We start from the raw sequence: 24,438 nt of genomic DNA, 5'->3' as shown, positions 1-24,438 counted from the left end.
ACAGGCAATTCCGAGCTTCTCAGCAAAAGTCCGACGCATACCAAGCATCCCACATTCAAAGCACGCTTGTGATTCTGGATTTTTTTTTTTTTTTTGCTCATGCCATTTTCTTTATAATTTATTTTTTTTTTTGTGCATTTTGTGAATACATTTTCTTACACAAGGATGAAGTTCTAAGTTATTTCAAAAACAAATCACATTTTACGTATGAAAAATAAAGTAAGTGAAAGAAAACGTGGTCATAAAAGATTTTGTATAGCTGGGATTTTATGATAATTCTCACCAAAGGTGAATCCAAACGTTATTGGGAGATGTGATAAAATATGCTGTTGCTTCTAGTTTCGGACCAAATAATGTCTGAAAAAAATTTTTTTTTTTTTTTTTGTCTCCACGATATAAGACCATTATAAAATTTGTCTCGTGATCCTCAAATGTGAAAGTTTTTGCGATTATTCAGCCACGGAAGCTCCCAAAAATGTTATCTTAGTTCCAACCCATGATGGTTTCGATACACCAATTTACTAGAGACTAGTCCTTATATCAATTTTTACATCATCTACATATTTATATCACAGTATATGGGTTGTTTTACGAAGAGTGTCTGAAAGGAATAGAATTTGTGTTTGATTCTAAATTGAAAGTTGAATATCAGTAAAAAATGGAACGCGTACACACACGGCACGCTTGGGATACTGGATTATTTTATTTATTTATTTTTTTTTTATGCTCCTGCCATTTTTTTTTATGATTTTTTTGTGAATTTTGTGAATGCATTTTTTAACAGAATGATGAAGTTATATAAGTTATTCCAAAAACAAATCACATTTTACGTATGAGAAATGAAGTAAGTGAAAGGTCATAAAAAAGATTTTGGTATAGCTTAATTTTATGATAATTCTCACCAAAATTGAATCCAAACGTTATTGGGAGACGGGCTAATATGCTGTGTGTTGCTTCTAGTTTTTGGGTTCAAATAGTGTGTGTATATATATATATATATATTTTTTTTTTTTTGATGTGTGTGTGTGTGTGTGTGTGCGTCTCCACGATATGAGACCATTATAAAATGTGTCTCGTCATCCTCAAAAGTGAAAGTTTCTGCGATTACTCAGCCACGGAAGCTCCCAAAAATGTTATCTCAATTCAAATCCATGATGATTACGATACACCAATTAGCACTCGGAGATTAGTCCCTATATCAGTTTTTGCATCTCTACATATTTGCATGACAGTAGGGCTGTCCTTAAAAGATGCGGGGCCCTTTGCGAAAATAATAGGGAGGCCGGAGACGTCTTAATAATTTCGGGACCCCCTTAGCTTCGATTTCATATACTCTGTGAAAGGAAAATTGGCATTAAAATTAATACATCACTATGCAAAATATACAGAAATGATGAGATTATTCGTATAAAAAAATATGCACACATTTAATTATAGATTAACAAAAAAATAATAATAATGAAAATTTTTAATGAAAATTTATGAAAATTATCTCTTTCTAGATGATGATGCAGAAACTTCCCTGACACAGGGGTGCAACAGAAAAGGCGATATGACCACAGAAAAAGATTCCTACCCCAGGGAGAGAGGTTAGCGTACCAATCTCTCGATAAGTATAAAAAAAACAAGGCTGCCGTTCGGATTCGGCAATGAATTGTAAGTCCCTGTCTAATTAGCCCTCGTGTGCAGGAAATGACCGTGTTGCGACAAAAATGATCAAATGGTCAAATGATGATGCAGAAAATTCTAGAATTATCTCTTTATAGATGAATATTATAGAATTATCTCTTTATAGATGAATATTATAGAATTATCTCTTTATAGATGAATATTATAGAATTATCTCTTTATAGATGAATATTATAGAATTATCTCTTTATAGATGAATATTATAGAATTATAGAACTATTTGTTTTTTCTGGATAAAAATTACAGAACTACAGAATTATTTTTTTCCACATGAAAATGCAGAAAATTCAAGAATTAATTGTTTCTAGATGAAGATGCGGAAAATTCTAGATTAATCTCTTTCTAGATAAAAATTGTAGGATTACATAATTTTTTTTCTACATGAAAATGCAGAAAATTCCAGAATTATTTCTTCCTAAATGAAAATACAGCTTTAGAGAATAGATGAGAATACAAAATTCCAGAATAGAGGAACATCCAGAATTTATGATAGAAATAATTCCAAAATTGATGTGCATCCAGAATTTATGATAGAAATAATTCCAAAATTGATGTGCATCCAGAATTTATGACAGAAATAATTCCAAAATTAATGAAAATTCAGAACTCATGAAAGAAATTATTACTGTAAGTGCGGGGCCCCGAAACTACAGGCCCGGTGCGATCGCACTTGTGATATGCCCCTGAGGGCAGCTCTGCATCACTGTATACAGGTTGTTTTACGAAGAGTGTATGATAGAAATAAAATTTATATCGTTGGTTCTAAAATTAAAGTTGAACATCAGTAAAAAATTGAGTGCTGTAATAGTTTTACAAAGAAAAATATGAAAATCAAAATGCGGCCCCCAATTGAAACAACGTCAGTAAGTAAAGTTATCATCTCTGAATTGTACCGAAAGAAATTTGCCACCAAAATTTGTAAGAAAATTCGTTTAGATATCGGTGAGGGAAATTTTTGATTTTCTGTCACTTTTCTTTTTCTCCGTTTACTTTCCAGAATTGATAATTTTATCACGTGAAAAGAGTAAAAAACATGAAGAACTTCAATCATCGATAGCGTGATAAATTTTCATTCAAATGTGGTTTGATAAATTTCTTTCAGAGATGAAGAAGATACACATTTTACTAATTGACTTTTTTTCGAATTATTAAAATTTCTAGTTTTATATTTCCTTTGATCATCATTTTGCGAAAGGGAAACATAAATGCAGCTCCATTTCCCTCGTTTTTTACTTATATTTCTTTTCATATTTTACTTCAATGCGAGAATCAATAATAAAATATTATCTATTTCTAGCTGTTACCCGCGGCTTTGTTCGCGTGGATTTGGAAATAAAAAAATTGTTCGGTGATGATTCCTCCGTATAACATTAGAACCCCTCACGATCCCCTTAGGGATTGACTTTTCAGAAATCTAGTTTTAGTGATGATGAGTTATTTTAGAGCATGGTATTCCAACTGGTGTTCCGCGGAACCGTGGGGTTTCGTGACAGCTTTTTTGGGGGTTCCGCATGATAAAACGCCACGGTGTACTTAAAAATCTGGGACACCGAAAAGCTTTCAAAGAAGAAAACTTTCTTGTTATATACTGATACTCTCGCAAAGCTACTCTTTATTTTTAATTTTAACAAGATAGTGCCGTTTAAAAGAAAAATCAGACCACTTGTTCAGAAGTTTTCCAGACCAGAAGTTCATAAATGTCAGTTTCCATTTCATCCGAAAATTATAAGTTGTAACAAGGATGTTTGTTTGGAATTTTTTTAGCCAATAGAAGTAAGGATTCTTGAATTGCAGACTGCAGACCACCCAGGGCCATGTTAACAGATGAGTCCTACCCGGGAACGGCAAGGGGACCTCAGTCGCATAGGGGCTTTCACAATAAGATCTGACACAATGCAATGATTTATGACGACAAATTTGTAAATTAAAAGGTGGGGCCTAAATCCTCTTTCATTTTGCCCTGGAGCTATGATGCTGTTGAGATGGCAATAGGGACACACTTGTTTTTAATAAATATTCAAAAATTTGAGTTCCATAGAAGCCGCATTAACATCAAGGGTTCCGCGAAACAGCCTTATTCTCTGTATAACCTTTGAGTCCTCCCCCCACCCCCAGCGGTCGAATTCCAAAACAAAAAAAACCTTCTTACTGAGTCTGCATTATAAAATGAAACTACTGACCAATTTTCATATTTATAGCTTCAGCGATTTCGTCTCGGCGATGATGAATCAGTCAGTCAGGACATGTTATTTTATATGTATAGATTACATACTCCGTGAAACACACAAAATGATGGCTCACAATTTTTTTTTGCAGTAAGTAACATATAAAAATGTTTCCAACACAAACGTTACTGTACCATTCGACAGCAAAATAGGTCCCATTTGATTTTAAAATTATGTTGCTTTGCAAGAATTTAGAAAATATTCAACATTCGAAACATACATTTACACACATTAACACACATCTCACGTATATACAATATATGGGCTTAGAAAATTTAATTTATTCTAGCTTTATATATTTTTCAAAGGTAATTCTAGTTTAGTTTTGAAGTGAGGTTAGCCTCTTTCGCGTCAATTTTTCCAAAAATCTCAGAGGATCGTACGTGTTAAACACGTAACACATATAAATCTCAACACAATTTTTAATTCAGCATTCTAAGAATGTTTCTGTATACTCGTGAGAGTATGCCTATTCAGAGAAAACCATTTTGTTGTCTTTCAACGAGCCAATTAACACTCGTATCCGGCGCCAGATTTCCCTTGTTGTCTTTTGCACGCTTTCTTGTTGTACAGAACAATCGAGAATAACCAACCGTCCCTAGCCCTTAAGTAATTGTAAGAATTTTACCCATCATCTTCATCTCGAAGTATTTTCTTAAACAAAGGGGTATTTGTCATGAGAAGGCATTCCAAAGACACCTTCCCCTTTTAAATGTACAGACGAAACTTGTTTGCTTTTGCTAATCCTTTAGTTCCCTTTCCTCTTCCTTTAGTTTACATGAAACACACTGGAAATAACCCGAAAACGTTGCTATAGTTACGAACAACTTTGAGACGGAAAATGAGGCAAAATAGCTATTTTCTCTTTCCTACCGAATTTTCTCTTTTCTATGCGTATTCGCTTTTAAATAATTAGTTCCCCTTACCAAACTTATCATCTCCGTCTTTTTAGTGAATGGAGCGTAACAACGTCTAACAATGACTCTCACGAAAACTGACGGTGTATAACAGAGGGCTTGTTGTTTTCTCGTATGGATAACAATGTGATAAGCAGAGAAACAACATGATATTATATGTACCCTTTCCTCTCTTTCTACATTATTTAGTTCTATGCCGCCAACATGTCGTCTCCTCATCAAGTTTTTCTTTGTAATACGATTTCAATCAACATGAATCGATGTAGTACTAATATTAATTATACTAATTAAAGTATTTATTAAATTATTAAAAGAAATGGATTATGTGTGTGTGATAAAAAAAACGAACATTTTGAGAAAGGATACTTGAAATATGCTTTTAACTTATGTAACATGCTCTTGACTCGCCCCTGCCCCCTTTTTCTAGAAATACAGCTATGAGTCTATACCGAAATTTCTAAGACCAAATATTTTGTTTGCTACGGCATCTATTAAAAATAAAATGAAATAAATATTATACATGGAATGTCATCTCTAACCCCACAAGTATTTGCATCGAATTGTTTGTGCTACGTAGTAAATTATCGTAGTTATTTTCTTTTTAGCAAATCTCAATTTTCATACATGACATAGACTATACAAATACGAACATATAATACACACACACACAATGTCACCCCAAGGGACTGACCAGTCTTTCCAGTAAGTCTAAAAGCATTCTAGTCTTAAATGTTATTTTTGCCAACAGTTTCTATAGTAAGTATATATGATATTATAAAAAGTGTACGTTATAAGGTTAAATTAATAGAATTGAATCAAAATAGAATATACCATTCTTTCGCTTTTATTATTATTATTGTACAATATGAAACTTTGTTGTTATATCTGATGACAATACATATTCGTCAAAATTGTATCTGTATTTTTAACGATGTCAAAAATTATGCGATTTATGTTTATATTAAGTCTATTTTCAAATGTAAAAAAGTCTCACATATATTTAGGAGCAATGTATGAAAGAACAAATAAAATGTTCTATTAAGTTTGGGACTTGATATACTCGATACATTAATCTTGAGATTTTTCGCCTTAACGTTTTTGATATGAGTAGAGGCAGACAGATTTTTCCCATAAATTCAGTTTTCAAACAGAAAGTTCTGATTGAAAATTTGAAGAATGTTACAATATAGGAAACCTATGGCGGCCTCAATTCCTCAATCAACTGTCGTTCTGAACGAAACTTGATGATTTCTAAATTGGTATAAACGACAAAATCTTGTCATTTAATGCAAACAATACAATAAAATTGGAAAGGGGGAGATAGAGGATATTTCAAAGTATCTAGAGTCATAAATATTCAATGGATGGTGCAACAATAGAGATATAAATTCTACGGTTACCTCATTAGAACTAACAGTTTAGTAAAATATGAAGAATGGTTGGTACAGTTCAGTGTTACTTGAGCCTTCCTCCCACACCCAGAAAAAAATAACTATTATTGGGAAAATTACCGGAATAAAAGTTTTTATACGGCCCTCAATAATAAAAATTCCAATCAGAGTAGAAATGTACCTCTGACTCTCTTAGTACACAAAAAAATTACCCGTAAAAATTAAATAAAAATTTGCTGAGATATTTGTGTTTAAAGTTTTTTATTTTTAACCCCTTTTTACACTCTAAAATAACTAAGACTCAAAAAGTTTTAGGACTTTCAAACAGAAAAGAAATCAAAAATTTCAATCATAGATATCTCAGCGAATTTCCATTAAATTGTTACGGATTTTTTCCTTATAGTGGGAAGAGCCACAAAATTTACTTGATGATAAATTGTTTATTTCGGTAGCATAAAAATTTTAAATTTTTACACTTCCTCTAATAATCTGTGTTTTTTAAGATTTTTAACCATCACAAACAACTTTTTTCTCTGCGTTTGCTAATTGTTTTTCATATTGTATACAAAAATCGGTTGTTTTTTTTAAATAACAAATGAAGAAAGAAAAAGAAAAACGAACAGAAACCATAATTGTAACTATACTCGATTAATTAATATCCTCATATCAGTAACGAAATACAGAAGAGATATAAAAATCTGATGGGGACAAGAAGTAAAAAGAGAACAGAGAATAAAGTATCTTCTCGCTCTCTCTCTGACAATGGTAGAACAACAAAATAAGTCGTGTTGCCACACGATTATGGATCCATGGAAAAAACAATGATGGCACGTGACATTATCCCTGACGAATTACATCTAGGGCAAAACTAGCTTCAGCTCCAGCTGCGAAAAGAGCCGCTCACGTTCTAATATATCGTGTGTGATGAAATATGAGTAAATCCCTACAACTAGCCTTCCAATCAAAAATACGGATAAAATAAAAGTGAGAGTCGTCGAGTTACAAGACAGACACGTATAATCACGTATAAGTCTCTGATACACCTATACAAATAACTTAAGCATACAGTGCGAGACATAATTATAAGACGCTACGAATAATTCACGAAAAAAAAACGGAAAAATTATTTCCACCATAATGAAACTGAAGTACGTGTATCGGTCATGTTGTTTACGATTATGAATGAAATTACAAAGACGTCCAAGAAACTGTTTTTTATATTTTATATTACTTTTGTGAATTCCAGTAAGAAATTGGTTAATTAGAAAACCTTATGGTAGATGGCAGCACTACACATAACGAACATTACATAAAAACAAGCTTTACGTTAGTGATTCCTTCACAACACGGACACGCACATTCCAACATGTACCAATTCGTTAGAAGTTCCGCAGAGGAATATGGACGAGTTGCACACGTGTGGTTTAGTAGTAGTAGTAGTAAGAAATTAGAAGGATAGAAATGTGAAACTTGCTTTTTCATTTCCACTATTTTACAATGTTTTTGCATAAGTACTGCGTTACTTTATGCAAATAATTCTTTTACGTCACTGGATAACAAACCAATATTAATACATCCTGTTTACATCTACCTCATCAGTAGAAAAAATACCAGGGGGTACAGAGCAGCAAGAAAGTTAAATTCTTGAAATTCGGCTATTGCATGGCACCAGCGTTTCCAAAACGTATATAGCAAATAAAATTGGATGTTGTCGATGTGCCGTCACAAATGCTTCAAACTGTGACTTTGTAAAAAACGATCTGAGCGCACCCTGTGCTTGCCTGCCCGACCAAAGCGTAATGTTTGTGCTTTAGCAGTAAGGAGCAAAGTGTTATACAGAAATATAAAATCAGCCTTACAACTGCAGTGCTCACATCGAAGAGTTTCAATTTTACAAATAACATCAAATTGATAAAAAAAAATGAAGGAAAAAACCACCATTAACTTTGAAACACAAACTGGGACTTTTAACTCTAGCAAATTGTACCATGCCTTGGGCTAATCAATGGCATTCTGTTATGTTCTCTGATGAAAAGAAATGTAATCTTGATAGTCTGGATGTGTGGTTCCCATTCACATTGACAGGATCAACGTGACGTCTGCAACGCAACAGTTAATGAGCCATCAAATGGGTGATGGTTAAATTCAGGGCTATATAATAAGGGCTGTTTCATCCTTTCGAAGTCATTCTTGCCGCCTTGGCTCAGTGGACGTGGTCTCTGGGCTACTGCGTGACGTCGCTGGTCAAGCACTTTTTTTAGCAAACGACTACAGCACAAGAGAAACGCGCTCTTTTTTACATTTTAGTTGTTTATAGTGAGTGACCTCACGTTCATAGGCTTGTCACAGACATGTGCGTGTGGTATTTTTATAACGTTTTTATAATCTATAAGCCAAGAAATGGATTAAATCCAAGAAATAGTTGGTAAATAATAATGTCTTTTGATATTAGCATTCAAAATGATAATAACTTCAAACATTTTACATTGAGATTTTTTTTATATTTGCTTCCCATGTTTTTACGTTGCAGCTGTATTGGTAATAACGAAGTCCAAAAGCTACACCTATTTCAAATGAAAACAAAAAGATAATCAAAAATTATTAGAAACTTCAGAAGATAATAGAAATTATCTGTCTCGAATTGACTTTCAATCAACCCAATAAAAGTAGATGTACGTGATTCAACGAAATGGATCACAGAAAAATATTCTAAGTGGAAGTTACCTGATAAACAAATACCGAAAAATTTCTCTCTTTTATGTGCTTAAAATGTTGAAATAAGCAAACCAATAAATATACAGATACTAATGACAACAATTGAAAAGATAATGTTGTAAATAATTCAGTGAAATGGGCAGTACGGTGATTGCAAACTATCGTAATTGGCAGGGCACCAAAGCGGGTGCACTCGGTTCTGTTTGAGCAATGACGTTACGCATGACGTCAGCTGGTACCGACTCCGGCTAAGACGTCTTCATATATGGTTTTTTCAAGGAGCTCTAGCTCTGGCGCATCATAAAACAGGCTTATGTGGTCACAGCCATGGGTTCAATGATGGTTTTAGGAGCATTCTTTATTTTCTACTCAAGGAAAGACTGTTGTAGTTTTTCTGCCTTTAAAGATGAACTCAAAGGGCTATATAGATCTTTTGCAGGAGCAACTTGGTATATATATTTAGAAGTTATTTTTTTGTGGCGGAAAAATTGCATGTTTCAACAAGATGATGTATCAATTTATGTGTCAGGTCACACAAAACAGTAGTTCAAGCAAAAAAACATTGATTTCCTTTTATTGCCAGCTTGTTTCCCTGACCTCAACCCCATGAAAAACTGGGCATCCTTTGCAGTATCTGAAAGCTGCTGTATCACAGGCGTGGAATGATGCCTCTTGTGACAATCTTATTGATTTGGTTAAATCCATATGCCCAATCGTATTTTTCTTTGATTAGCAACAGAGGTGGTTGTACAAAATATTGATTTCGATAAATTTATATGTAATTTTTTTTTTATTTTATTTTACTTTTCCTCAAAATCTCAGTAGGTGTCTTATAATTTTTTTTCTATACACACTATATATACTATATATTTTTTTTATTTCCCCATAAAATAATGTAAAATTTTTTTTTTTTCAATTTTCCAATATTTCGTATAAAGTTATTTTTGCACAGCTGGGAAAACAGCTGGGAATTTTTTATATTTTACTTTGCTCTTTTCTTTTCTTTTTTTGTGCTTTCACTAAAATTTAAGAGTGTCGTATAATTATATCTCTCACTGTATTACTATTTACTTAACCCTCTATGGTTTAGTATATATTTGAATATACACTGTAAATTACATGGTAAAAAAAACCCATTATACCTATTTCTTTTCTAATTTTTTTGTTATATGAGAAAGTATATCTGTTTGGATCATTTCAATTAGGGTCATTACAAAATATAATTATATAAGCACATTACTTTTTTATCTAAAAAAATTGATTCCTTGTCGGTGTTTTTTTTGAGAGCTGCTGAAATTTTACGTGTTCAGTGATTTATAAAATCACACTATATTGAGGGATATAAAATTCAAGGAAAAAACTATTCAACTTAGCTATAACCAAGGTTATATCTGTTTATAAGATACTAGTTAAAACGAAGGAAAACTATATTTTACCCAAAATTAACAATTTATCTAATCATAAAAATTACTCTAATCAATTAAATTGCTGTGGTGATACATTGTTTCGATTATAAGTATGCTAACAAAACCAAATTACATATCTTTTTTGTAAAAACAAATGTTTCAATACGTTTTTATGGGGGGTGAACCATAGAGGGTTAGTCTATATTTTTTAATCAATTTTCCGCTAACAAGCAATACAATTCGTAAGCGTTATGGGATTACAGCTGAGGTGAAAACAGTATTTTAATTTATGATGTGATAATCTGGTAAGAATATGCTATCCATTTAGTCAGATCACCACGTGTAGCCAAATTCAGCATAGTAAATTTGAAGTGCTAAAAATAGAAACTGGAGAAGCTGCTGATGATGTAATTCTTTGGAAATGATGGTAACTTTTTAAACTAAATAGAAATCAATTTGGGTCTTCAAACCCTTTGAAATAAACACTGGCTAAGGCGACAGCCATAAATGGTTGAAATCACGTTTACATAAAGGTTATTTTTAATTACTGTCGAATGCAATAAAGCAATGTATTTACAGTTTACAACATTTCGAAAAGATAGCACACAGTAGGCTACTGAAAAATAGTCTTTCAATGTCCTCTGTCATCAAGCACTCTTAAATGCTTCAGAAAGCACAATGGTGTTCGTGAGCAACAGGTATAAGCTTTTTGTCTAAGCAAAATTCATCTAAACTGTTTCATCACCACTTCTCCAAAAAAAAATTTAATTGCTTTCGCCCCCAACTGAACCAACCCATAAGTTCCTATGTTGTATCTGCAATCCGTTCCCTCGACTCCTCAAGGGGCGATATCGTCCATTTTAGAAAACACAGGTCTATAAGTCTCTACCTTCACTACCCGAAATTACCTGAAACTTGGTTAATCGAAGCTCGGATAATCGGGGTCATACTGTAAATCAAACTGTGTTATAAACTGGAATATCAATCACATAATCATGCATCTACTTTTGAAAAAAATATCTCTTGGCTCATGTTTTTCTTCTAACTAGGCAAACATGTGCCTTCACAATAATTTTTAATATACAGTATAATAATCCTAGATCTATCTCCTCATGTATTTTCAAGCTTGAGGGCAGCTATAATTGACAATCAGTGAAAAATTAATTAATTCGATACCGATAAGAAAAATTTATGTGATGATAAAGATTTTTTTTGGATAAGAAATTTAGATTCGATTTACTGTCAGAGGTATTCGCGCTTTTTAAGATTAAGAACATTGGATTTTCTTTTCTTTTTTTAACGCTTGATTTCGTGGCCGTGGGAAAATTACTGAACTATGTATATTATGAAAAAAGTGCTACTGTATAATAGAGAAAAATAGTAGAAAATTTTAGTTTCAGAACATCAAATATGGGATCCGAAAACCACAATGTCAAAAAAAGAAACGTTACGAAAGACCAGTTTCACTAAAAAAATATTTTTTGAGGGCTTGGAATATATCATCGTTGAAAGTCGAAAGTCTCTTTTATATTCTTTTTTTTAATCAAGTGTTCTTGGTTCACCAGAAAAAAAAGCGACCATTTATAATAATATTTGATCAAAATAAGAATTTCAAATTTCCTTGCAACTCGTTTGTTTTTCTTTTAATCCCGTTACGACTTTGCTTTCTGTCCAATACATCAAGTGCTGTCAGTTTACTAAGAGTGTGTGTGTGTGTGTGTGCTACTGCCGATTTTTTTCTTCTAAAAATGCGTTAAAAAAGGTTATTTTAAACACGAAGGGAAAAAATCATTGTTTTTTTTTTTTTTTTTTTCCTTACTTGAATTTTTTGTTAGACTCTCTCATTGAAAATTCTACCGTTGGAATTATTCGAGAGCAGGAGTTGAGAAATAAGAAAGAGCTCACAAAATTAAGTTTGAAATATGCGCCCTGAAAGTTTCAACCCAGCTGCGTCGGTTTTTATGTTTTTTCTATGAGTTTCAGAATATTTTATCTCATATTTCTCACAACCTTTTTATGACCACTGTCTTTACGCGATTAACGATTTATCGGACACATAGCACAGTATTTTTTTTTTTTACTTATCTGTTACAGGAATTTGTATGAACTGGAATCGTAGAGAGCTTCTGAAAGAGTGAAAATGAAAGACAAAAATTCAAATGTATTTGTCATTTCTGGAACCGAAAGTGCTTTATTTTCTCTTGGGCCAACGAGATTTATTACACCGAGACCACGAGATCAGAAGCATATTTTGGGATGCTTGATAGTTGAACACTCACGCTTGCAGTCTTACTCAAATCCACCTAATTGAGATGAATATTGGTGGGGTACTGAAAACATAACCTCAGTGACATTTTGAACGACAAAATACCATGGATGAATTGTAAATTTTTTGAGACATAATGAGTATACTCCTATGACAGCAGTTTCATTTTTTTTAGGATGATGCAAAAAAGGACTGAATCCACGCTTAGATTTCAATACTATCTTTAAAAGAAGTAGGGACCCATAACCGAACTTCTACAACTTTCGTGTCATGCCACAACCTTTTACCTCATCTGGTGCTTATCATGCAGAAGTCCACAAAAAATATCCACACCCATATTTTTTTCATTATATATATATATATATATATTTGAATTTTCTCATTAACTCTTAAATTATTTTCCCTTTGAATATGAAGTTTCATTAATTCGAATTATTTTTTTCACCTATGAATTTTCATCAATGCTAAGAAATTATTTTTATATCATATATGAATTTCAGAAATACCGATTGCTTTCATTTAAAATCAAACTGCCCGCCATTAAAAATATATTGCCCCCCCCCCCCACATTGGGAACCGTGGTCCTAGACTGAAGTTTTTGCATAACGTCCGGTAAATATAAGTAATTAATTTACGATTTATTCCATTTACAATACGAGCTGGGGATTAGATTTCTTCTTAACCGTGCATGCACCTCGTACACATTTAAATGCGGAATTTCATCCACCCCCCCCCCCCCGTCTTTATTGCCTACTTTGAGAAACATCGATAGGAAAATATTACAGTAGTAGTACTGTTGCTGTGTAAAATTTTTAGTTAGTCTACATTGACAACGGACGATGCCCAAGGATAACGATATGCTAACAATATTTGAACTAATTTTTAATTTAAAGAATTATAATTTTATATTTAAAAAGAAGTTACTGAGGGTTTTTTATTTTTTATTTTACAAAAACATCATAATCTCGACTGAAGCCCCCCCCCCCCCCCACCCATTGCGTACTCCAGTGGTAACTATATAGGAGCAAACAAAAAAAAAATCTCGGATATAAGAATCAACCGCTTATGAAAATCAAAATGGTTGAACCAAACGTGATTCTTACAAGCAGTGGCTACTGTAGTTGGCAACTTTGCTTTCGTTTAGAATCATTTTTGATTGGTAATTGGGGAATTTCCGGATTTTCCTGTATATAAACATCTATGTCCCGTATTTTTCTCGAGATAATATAGTCAGTCCACGTAAATCCAAAGAAAGAGACAGAGGATGCTAGAAATTTATAAGTGTTCCTATACGCAAAACTTATTCTAAATTCCAGAAAATAAGATTGCCCCTTTCGTCTAGGACAAGATAAGTATACTACGGCATTACTGCTTACTACCACACACCTTCAGACTAGGAACTTGCATTATTCAGAAGGATGTCTATCTAGTTCTTATACATAGTATATATAAAATTTATATATTTTTTTATATTCTTTTTAATTTCTTCTCTGTACTCGGAAGTCGGTATAATCTTCTTACTCTTGCTTTTAAAGCTAGACATATATACACACACTCTTATGGAGAGCTTGAAGTGAAAAAAAATGCGAGAAAAGAAGTTATTCAGCCAGAAAAGTTCGTCTCTTATTATTATTTTTTCTTTTAATGTTTACTCTGTCAAGCTCAAGTTTCAGTGGTGGAGGAGAAAGCGTCGATGTTAATCCTCTGCTCTGGAGCCTAAGGGATTGCAGAAATTGCGAGATAGAGGCGAAAGCACTCCTTCCTTCTCTTTCTCTAATTCTTCTACCATTCCAGAACCAGCAATTTAATGCTCCAAAGCTTATTAGTAACCTGAAATGTTCTCTCTAGGCATCTAAAAGAGCCTCGTCGTAAACGCATCTGCACGTAAAATAGATCAGCTATACCAGCGTTTCTCACCCTATGGTCCGCGACAATGGCATGAGTGGTCTGCAGGCGATCTTAGTAATCTAATTCTAACTGAATGAGAAATTATTCAATTGTTGTAGTTGATATTATATGCTAGGTAATATTATCCATATGAGTTTCAAATAAATGTTACACTGTTATACATAGATTCACCTAGAAAGAGGTTAGAAAGAGGAAAATGTCCCATCTTGAACACATGATATCATTGATTGTGGCCAAAAAAAATGCAATTCACGACAAATTTCATAATTACAGATAAAATTGGTGAAGGGTGGGGAAATAAATGACTCTGTTACAAAGCGCAGTAACCAAAAATTTTCTTCACGAAAAAAACATTCAAATGACCAGGTGACCAATATTCCATTGCGAAAAATACGGGAAGCTAGGATTTTAAGGCGGTAAAATATGGGGCATCGTTACCAAAAACGTTGCCATACATCGGCAAAATCACGAACTCGTGATGGTACCCACTAAGAGCTCCCTTATATAGACAAATTCAACTATCCCTCGTAAACTGTGGTGGTAAAGGCCAGAACCTCCAGGCAAAGGATTAAAGTTAGAGAGCGCCACTTTGAAGCCGAAATTTCACTATGTCGGCGTATTCTTGTTCATGTTATAAAAATCGAATGTCAATACAGACTGATTAAATAGCAGAAAACTTCTCTTCAACAACCTCAAGGCAATTGCGTGGTGCTCAGAACAAATACAAAATAGACGTATTTACGTAAAGCACTTATGGATGATTCCAAATAAAGTGTATCTGTAATTTTTTTATTTGATGAAGGTATAAAAGCATTCAGCAATTTCATAAAATGTTTTTCTAATTCGATACGCCACCGCTGTCTAAACACACATCACACAAATTCATGATCCACTGAAAGCATTGACTCACAAGAGTCGGAGCGATCAAGTAAGCCTGTCGTTGAATCTTTAATAAAATCTAGAGTTCAAAGAATCTATAAACCTATAGTTTGCTGCAAAATATTGTATGCCATGATGGATTATAATGTATAAATGTGTGCATACTTCAAAAGAGTAACGTGATAATTTTCGCCTTTTCTTTAATTTCAAAAATTATAAAAAATTGGTTATATGTTGCACAGAAATTGAATTTTCTGCTGGAGCATTCAAAAATATTTTATATTTTCTCTCACCTGCTTTCAATCGGCATTTCTTTTTCAATATCATCAGCATTCAAGACCTTTCGTATTTCCGAGTGTCATTTCCTTGATACAATGCACGCCGCTTAATGAGATCACATCGAGACTCGATATTTCTGATAATAATAACCGGTACATATATCCAAAAAAATCTCGGTTAGAAGTAAGATGACCACATATCCCGTTTGTTCGAACGGCACGAATGGAAACGGATCACACTCCGTTTTTCTTTCCCACATAACTAATATTAAAATGTCAAATCATGCATTTTTTTCATATTTTAAAACAGGAATTTTCTTTTTCCGTTTTCTTTCCTCCTCCGCCGCTTAGATCATTTTTTTAATTTTTTTTATTCAGAAATTGTGGGGAGTTTAGAATGAAACACTGCCTAATGTATATCATTTAGAGTGTGCGGTACATTCAATAGATCCCTTATAAAAATCTTTCGGACGAGGAACTTCGAATTGGTCACAGATCAACTGAAAGAAACAGACCAAGAACTGAAGAAAGAGAGGTATATTTTTTTTAACCTTACATATGCCTTCACTACAAGAAAGATATTCCAAAAGCAACTCCACGCGTATATGGACCATAGCGGCTATTACGGCCCGATAATGACAATATGAATTGAGTATGGACATTTTTGTCAACAAAGGTGCCTTCTGATCTTGTACACTATCTTGAAAGTTGATAACAATAACTTATAGTACAAAAAAAAAAAGAGTCTAAAAATGACCTAAGCTTCAAGATTTGCAAAGGCGCGGTAGCCCAAGTCGATAAGATACTCGCCTAATGTGCCCAAGTATGTTTAGAGGTATCACGAGTTCAATACCCGGTTCGTCCTTGTCAGAAACTTTCCTGACGCGGGGGTACAACAGACACGGCGAAATGACCACAGAAAAAAATGCTACCGTAGGGAGTCCCGGTCTAATTAGCCCTCGTGTGCAGAAAATTGCCGTGGTGCGACAAAAATGATCAAATAATCAAAATATGCAAAAAAAGAAAACTTCCGACAAAAAAAAAATTTATAAACCGAAGTCCTGATAACTAAACAAATTTTTTTCTACGTTATGATATTACTCTGTTCCATACTTTTCGAAAGTGATAATAGTCTCTCTCTCTCTCTCCCATTCATGTTCATGATAAGAGTTGAAATTTGTATTATTTTTTTATTATTATTATTATTATTATTATTAAAATTCTATGATTCTTTGTAATTAAGAGAATATCCAGTAATTTTATGTTTTTTTATCATTTTTACTCAAAAAACGTTTTAAAATATCTCAATATATTATGCACACTTTTCATAATAATTATTAAATTTAAACACCTATCACACAGATTGGATTGAATATTGTCGCGAATTTGCGTTCCAAACTAATTGAATTTGATTCTCAAATCATACACACACAAGCGATATATTGACGCAGACAAATTCATACTTGTTCAAGTATCATCAGTGTATCTTACCACGTGATTCGAACAATGCGGTTTATTGTGAAACAGACAAATTTATAATTCAAACATCACATTTTATTCTCGAATATTTCCGATGTTAAGGATCATTTCAATATTAGCGAAAATGAAAATTTTCGAATAACACTGTTTTGGGAACAATGACGTGGTAAATTTATTCTATCATATAGTAGATAAACATCGAATAAAGCTACATTAAGTGATGTTGAATGTCCCGTCAACAAACATGCATAGATATTCTCCCTTAGGAACAGGTAATCCTCAATCGATGAAACTCGTTCATATAAACTATTGAATCTCGCAATGTTATTAACAGCATATTCATTTATGCTGCTGTTTCACTGATTAAACTTTGATTGTGAAGCTTTTATAAAAGGAAGAAAAATCGAGTATATTGGAAACCGTTATCTTAAGCAACGAAGGGGGCATACAGATCTGAAATACGACAACAACGGCGTGCGGAAAATTGAGTTACCGATAAGAATTTACCCGTAAAGGGAGAACATTTCTGTGATGCATCTCTTGTGTAGATAAAAAACAAAATAGAAAAGAAAAAGATCTGATGTCCTTTACTTTGATAGACTTTGCTATCGCTCGTGCTACTGGGTATACTAAAATAAAGTTAGAATTTTCCGTGTAACCAAAGATAGTTCTGAGAATGTTTCATTTCCCAACTTGCTTCGAAAAATATTATTTCGTAATTTATTTGTCTTTTTATTTGTCACACCAATAATTTGAACATTCGTTATGTCCGAGGTCGTTGCATTTTCATCGACGTTTTCATGTATTGCTTATAAGTATGTACCTATATGTTATGTTAATGTACCTTGCTTATACAAGGTACATTAACATATTATTTTCTATGCGAATCAGGTTGGGCAGCCATACAATGAACAACAAAGTTTTACAAAGTTTCTGCGTCCGAAAATGAAAATTTTAATTTTTTTACGTAATTCTGTGTGCTGAACACGAATTTGACTATAAAAAAGCTGAATTGGTTGCGGTTATCTCTGAAATTGTACATTTAATACATATAATAGCACAATACAATACATTGAAACACAACATAAGTATATAGAAAACAAAATAAATGTACAGGAAAACACAACACACACACAAAAATATATAGAGAGGCACAACATTTTAATATGTATAAGAACGCAACACAAATACATAGAAAACAACAAATCACACCGATAATTCGAAATTTGCATAGTTCATACAGTAATTTTGTTGCTGATTACAAATATATAATGGGAATTTTCCCACCTCATTTCTCCGTGAGTATAAATACAAATGTATTTACCATATTTAAGGGGATTGGTGCACGCAAACTTTTCCAAAAAACACATTTTCGAATTTTTCAATTTTCAAATGCTATGAAATTTTCTGCATCTAACTGTGTTCAAAATTGTTGTTATACCCTGTACTAGAAATATTTTTAAAATATTTTAATATAAACTGCTGGCAGGCATTATATATGCTAATGTTTTCCACTAAAATGCTTTTTTCTCAAAACTAAGTTTTTTGTTAGATAAAGAACATTTTTGCAAACACCACTCATTCAAATGTCTTGAAACTTTGTGTGTCTCAAAACTATTGTGTTACATACTTTAACGCGAGAATTTTTTATTAAAATTATTTAAACAATTTTTATGGAACAAAATATGGGTAAATTTTGGTGATTTTTGAAAAAGCTGCATGTTGTTGAAGTTAAAATTCGGGAAAAAAATAACCAACAATTAAAATCTTAAAAGCTCGTGTTAAATTTTATAAAAATATCCATAGTATTTGAGAAAAAAATTGAGCGCCTAAAGTGAAAAGAAAATTTCTAAATGTTCCTTAAAGAAAGGGGATTTTTCCCATAGGAAAGCAGGGAAAGCCAAGATCGTGCACCAACTTCCTTAACGTGTATAACCCCCTATTATTGGAACCCGATTCTTGACAAAAGGGGATTCCTTATGCACGTTAAAATACGGCATACGAAGAAAAGGAACCACATAAATATCAGTTTCACTGAACGTTTTTAATAGCCCTTCATTGGATGGCTCAATAAAGATTACTATGGCCATTTCATATGAAAAGAACATGTTCGTGAGGATCTAAAGTATATTTATTTATTTTATACATGTGTGTGTAAAAAAATATGGTGTATGTATATAGATTTTCATGTGTATTTATACATGTGTTTTTATTACATGTGATTCCCTCCTGCTTCCGCTTCTACTGTTTAATGTAACCGAGTATATTCGTATATGACATGGGCTTCCACCTCACACACACACACACAGATAATGATATTGCACTTTCTACAGTTCTAAAGTTTCAAGTGGGGCTTGCACGAGAAGTTTTACGTGGAAGATTATGAAAATTGGGTAAAATCTTTTTGTGACATTGAACCGTTCAGAGCAACAGTTGGAAAGTAATATGGAAGGCAAAGTTCGGACGGGATTTCGTCTGAGGTAGCTGTCATTTCAAATGAGATTAGAAAGATGTTTAAAATGTGGGAAGCCGTGCAAAATATATTTTGTAGCAGTGCGAGCAAAGGATCTGACCTAGGACAATAATTCATTTTCTCATTTCCACGAAATCCTCAAAAGAGGAAAAGCAATTGTTAACCGTTAAACTGGAGTTGTGAGAATTCCGTACGGAACCGGTGCCGTGGCGCCATTTCGTACGCCACCAAGTATTGATGCATTTGAAAAATGAACAAAAAGGGTTTACATAAAAGCAATGAGTTTTTTACATGACTTCATTCATCGATTAAAAAAAAAAGTCACTAAATAATTTTTCAACTTTAATTATATTTTAAAAATGATCTTTTACTAAGACTTTTTCTCAAAATTATCTTTTACTAAGACTTTTTCTCAAAATTATCTTTTACTAAGACTTTTTCTCAAAATGATCTTTTACTAAGACTTTTTCTCAAAATGATCTTTTACTAAGACTTTTTCTCAAAATGATCTTTTACTAAGACTTTTTCTCAAAATGATCTTTTACTAAGACTTTTTCTCAAAATGATCTTTTACTAAGACTTTTTCTCAAAATGATCTTTTACTTAAGGGTAAATTGGAAAGATTCCTTATAAAGGCACGTAAAAAAAATATGTTTTGGTTGAGCCAGCGGAGATAACAGTGAGTCCAGGGGAGCCGTCCTAACAAAACACTAGTTCTCCTCTCTCTTGTCCTTTAGAATAAGTTAATTACTTGTATGTGTACTTTATTGCGTTATTTTTTACTTTTTATTATATTATTATTGCTAAAATTCCGTTTTTATTAGCCATTTTTATGTGAATGAATAATCCGAGGAACGAATCATCCGAGTTTCCATTATTCTCCATGGAAAAAGTTGTTTCGATATACGAGTGATTCAACTTACGAACACGTTCACGGAATGAATTATGCGTCATTGGTCATAATATGATTTAGGATTCATTGTCTTCTTCTGAAAGCTTCCCGTTGAAAAAAGGAGAAAACCTGCGCATATTTGTATATGACATCGGGACGGACAAATATATGAGAAAATTTGAGAATGTCCCGTAAAATATGGGTCTTATGGTTAAGCATATTGAATACTGAAAAAAAACGATAGTTTAAATTATGTATGTAGCGCCATCTACTCCTGATATTTTTAACTACTAACTGCGGAAAATGAAAAGCAAAAAAAGAACAGGTATACCCGTTATACATATCAGAAACAATGGATTAATCTTTGAGGATGATGAAATAGCTAACAAATTTTCGGCTGACTTAGAAGAGCAATTCAAACCAAGCCCCACTGCGACAGAAAGTAGAACAGCACAAATAAAAAGAGAAGTTGAGGATTTTTTACAAGCACCAAATGAAGGTGACACCAACAAATGTAGAAGAAATTGAAAATATTCTAAAGAAATTAAAACCGAGAAAAGCACCACGTCAAGACGGTATAACCTCAAAGGCAATAAAACGTTTGATCCCAAACATGATAACATCACAAGTAAATATTTTTAATCTCTTACTAATTCTAGCTCATTTCCCCAAATCATGGAAGAACGCTATAATCAAAATGATACGGAAACCAAACAAACCGGCAATGTTCACCACTGGGTATCACCCAATTGCGCTTCTTCCACATTTATCAAGGGTTTTTAAAAAACTAATAACGGCTCGTTTAAATAAATTTTAAAACAGAAGTCCCAAAGTTTTTTTGCATAAAGGACTTACACGAAGAACTGAAAATAGAATCAATATTTGCACATTTAAAAAGTTTAACAAGAAATTTTAATATATTGCATATAAAGTATATGCAATATATTGAGCAAAGGAAATTGCAGACTACGCAGGAAAGGAAAAACGCCGACTTCAAGACCCAGAAACTTTTCAACTTACAAATTTGTAAAATAATTTTTTTAAAAGAAATTACCCTTACAGTGAAAACAACACCAAAAAAAAAAAATACTCGAAAGTAAAGAACTATAAATGAGGAAAACGAATTTTTTTCATGATAGACATGCATCCCCTTAAGAGGGGAAATATACAAACTACGAAAAAACGCAATCCAGAGCACGCCATTGGCTGAAAAGCAAACAGCTGATCAGATGAAACAAAAAAAGTTCTTGAAAATGTTCGCCACTCGTGCGAACGAAACGTCGAAAGACAAAAACTGTTCTTCACGTCGGGCAAAGAAACTTTTAAATTTAATTCTAATTTAAAGCTGTCAGATGTTTATAGCGTAGACGGAGATAGACTTGGAAGTGTGGGGGGGGCACGATGATGATGATGTCAATTTATATGTGCATATACACATTAGATCAGCCAACTTCACCTTTAACGCTGGGGGGAGGCAATGCCCCCTCCCCTCGTATCTCCGCCCATGATTTATAGGTCTCTCTCAGGTCCGAGTCGAAAAACAGCATACGTCCACCTCGAAAAGAGGAAAAAAAACCATTCCTAGTTTATAAATGGTTTATCTCTCACTAGATGGCACTGCAGAAAACAAACATTGTCAAAGTATATTCCACACACACACAATTACGATTTACTCGTATTTATATATATATATTCATATTTTACTCGCATTTAATCATATCTAAGCAACAATTATAATCCAGGGCTCCCACTCAAAAAATGAGAAAAAGTAGGAAAACGCAGGACTAAAAAGTAGGATGGGGGAGGGTAACCCCCTTAGATAACATAATCATAGCATAATGGAAAAAAATCCCTAAAAAAAATTTTAATTTTGAATTAACTTTTTTTCCCCCTAGCACTATTTCAGTCAAGCCAAAACAAAATGACAAATGACTTGGTTACAAAACCAATTTTTGGCCAAAACAGTGCACTAGCTATCACAGATAATTCTTTGCTGTCTCTCCTCATATATATTACATTCTTTTTTTGGAGTCTTCCAAAGTGACGAGCTTGTCAACTCTCTTCGACAAGGCACGGCAAATTTCGAAGACATACATTTTTTAAGAATGATGCACCTTCGAGTCCACTTTCGAAAGCACAATGCAAAAAATGTGTAAATTACAAGATCCGACGTATATAAGGCAAGGTGAACCAGATAGTTTTACTGCGTTGCTCATCATTTTTTAAATTTTTTTGTTTTGTTCACATTTTACTGTTCAATGCCAGTGTAATCATTTTTGACAAATGAAGCACTTCCATTTCTAGCTCTTTGCTGAGCATTATAAATATGGTTTATGCCTGTTCATGCCTTAAAAATACAGAAGACAACTGAATGCTATTGGGTAGCATCAGAATCACCAAACCTAGAATAGGCCTATGTATCCAACTGCTTTGAAATGCAAACTGTTGTTTCACCTATTTGCACCATAATTTTGAATGATGAAAGTTACTGTCCAAGACCACGAAGTAATAAATACAAAATTATTTTTCCATCCAGACAGAAGTTTTTAATGACTACTATAGTTGTTGAACCCTCAAACTAAGCAAATGAAAAATTAATCAATCAAATGGTCCACATACCCTCCCCCCCCCTCCTCTAAATTACCTTAAAAATGATACAATTTCTGCTTTGGCAGAATCATTAATTGCATTCTCCAACATTTGTAATATTCGGCAATATATCAATAATTTCCTGCTCAATTAAAATCAATTACACAAATTTTGTTGATAGGATTTGTGGTAAAATAGTAGGAAAAGTAGGACGAGTGGGAGCCTTGTTATAATCACAAGCAAATGAAAAAAAAAATCCAGATGCATTATTTAATCATATTTATAAGAAATCTTATAATTTTACTCGCATCGTGTATATATATAAAGAAGTATTTTTAGCTTGAAAAGAGCAATATATTGCAAAGGAGCCTAGAAAAACCCAAATATAAATATTTAATCTCTCTCTCTCTCTCTCTCTCTCTATATATATATATATATATATATATATATATATATATATATATATAATATAGAGATAATAACAATCTGGGTTGTATTATCTCTTGTATTATATAACAACCCAGATTGTTCTTTTCGCTCTACTTCCTCTTCCATACCCACAATAAAATAAGGGTTTCATTTTGTCAACCTATGCTCATTTAAATAATTAGAATGAGCATATAGCCATTGTTTATTTAAAAATTCATTTTAAATGAATTCTAATGATATACTTTCAGCATAACGGTGATTGGTAGGAAGTTCAGTTACTCCCGAAGAAAATTTTTCGCCCACTTTTCCTGCCACATGGTTTCAATGAGAATCTTCAAAGAATAGAAAATGGTCGTTCACACAGATTGTCCTTGGAAAAATTATTCTTAAACCTAAACCTTTAAAATTGTGTGTCCTTCAGCTTAGGACAAGTTGTTAGGAAGAGCAAGTAGATGGTCCTGCCCCTGTGTGGCCCCTCCGAAAGTAGATCCTGAGTACGCCCCTGTCATATTTCGCTACATATACAAGATGATTCAGAAAAGATGGGAAAAACTTTAAGAGGCCATCATTCCGTACGATACAACTGTTAGAACACGACTGAACACTGGAATAACTTCACAGGGCTGGCGTCCGCGCCTTTTATTCACTTCGACGCAGATTTGCATACGGTTTCTTCTTCCCCAGGTTACACATGCATGAATGGTGTTTTTTTCCCGATAAATTTCAACAGGATTGCCTTTTAACGTTTGCAGAGCGGCAGTTTCGAAACGCGATAGCGCGTTTGCATTAAATGTTAGACCATGCATTGTTTGATGACAATTGTTTGTATTGGTGTGTACTATCACCTCTTAAAAACAATTTTCCCATCTTTTCTGAATCACCCTGTGTACAATATTTGTTGG

The sequence above is a fragment of the Pholcus phalangioides genome, unplaced genomic scaffold (genome assembly GCF_987345545.1).
Source record: "Pholcus phalangioides strain wild (caught in Gottingen) unplaced genomic scaffold, Ppha-v1.0 ptg000007l_1, whole genome shotgun sequence".
NCBI classification, from domain to species: domain Eukaryota; kingdom Metazoa; phylum Arthropoda; class Arachnida; order Araneae; family Pholcidae; genus Pholcus; species Pholcus phalangioides.
This window is presented reverse-complemented; position numbering follows the sequence as displayed.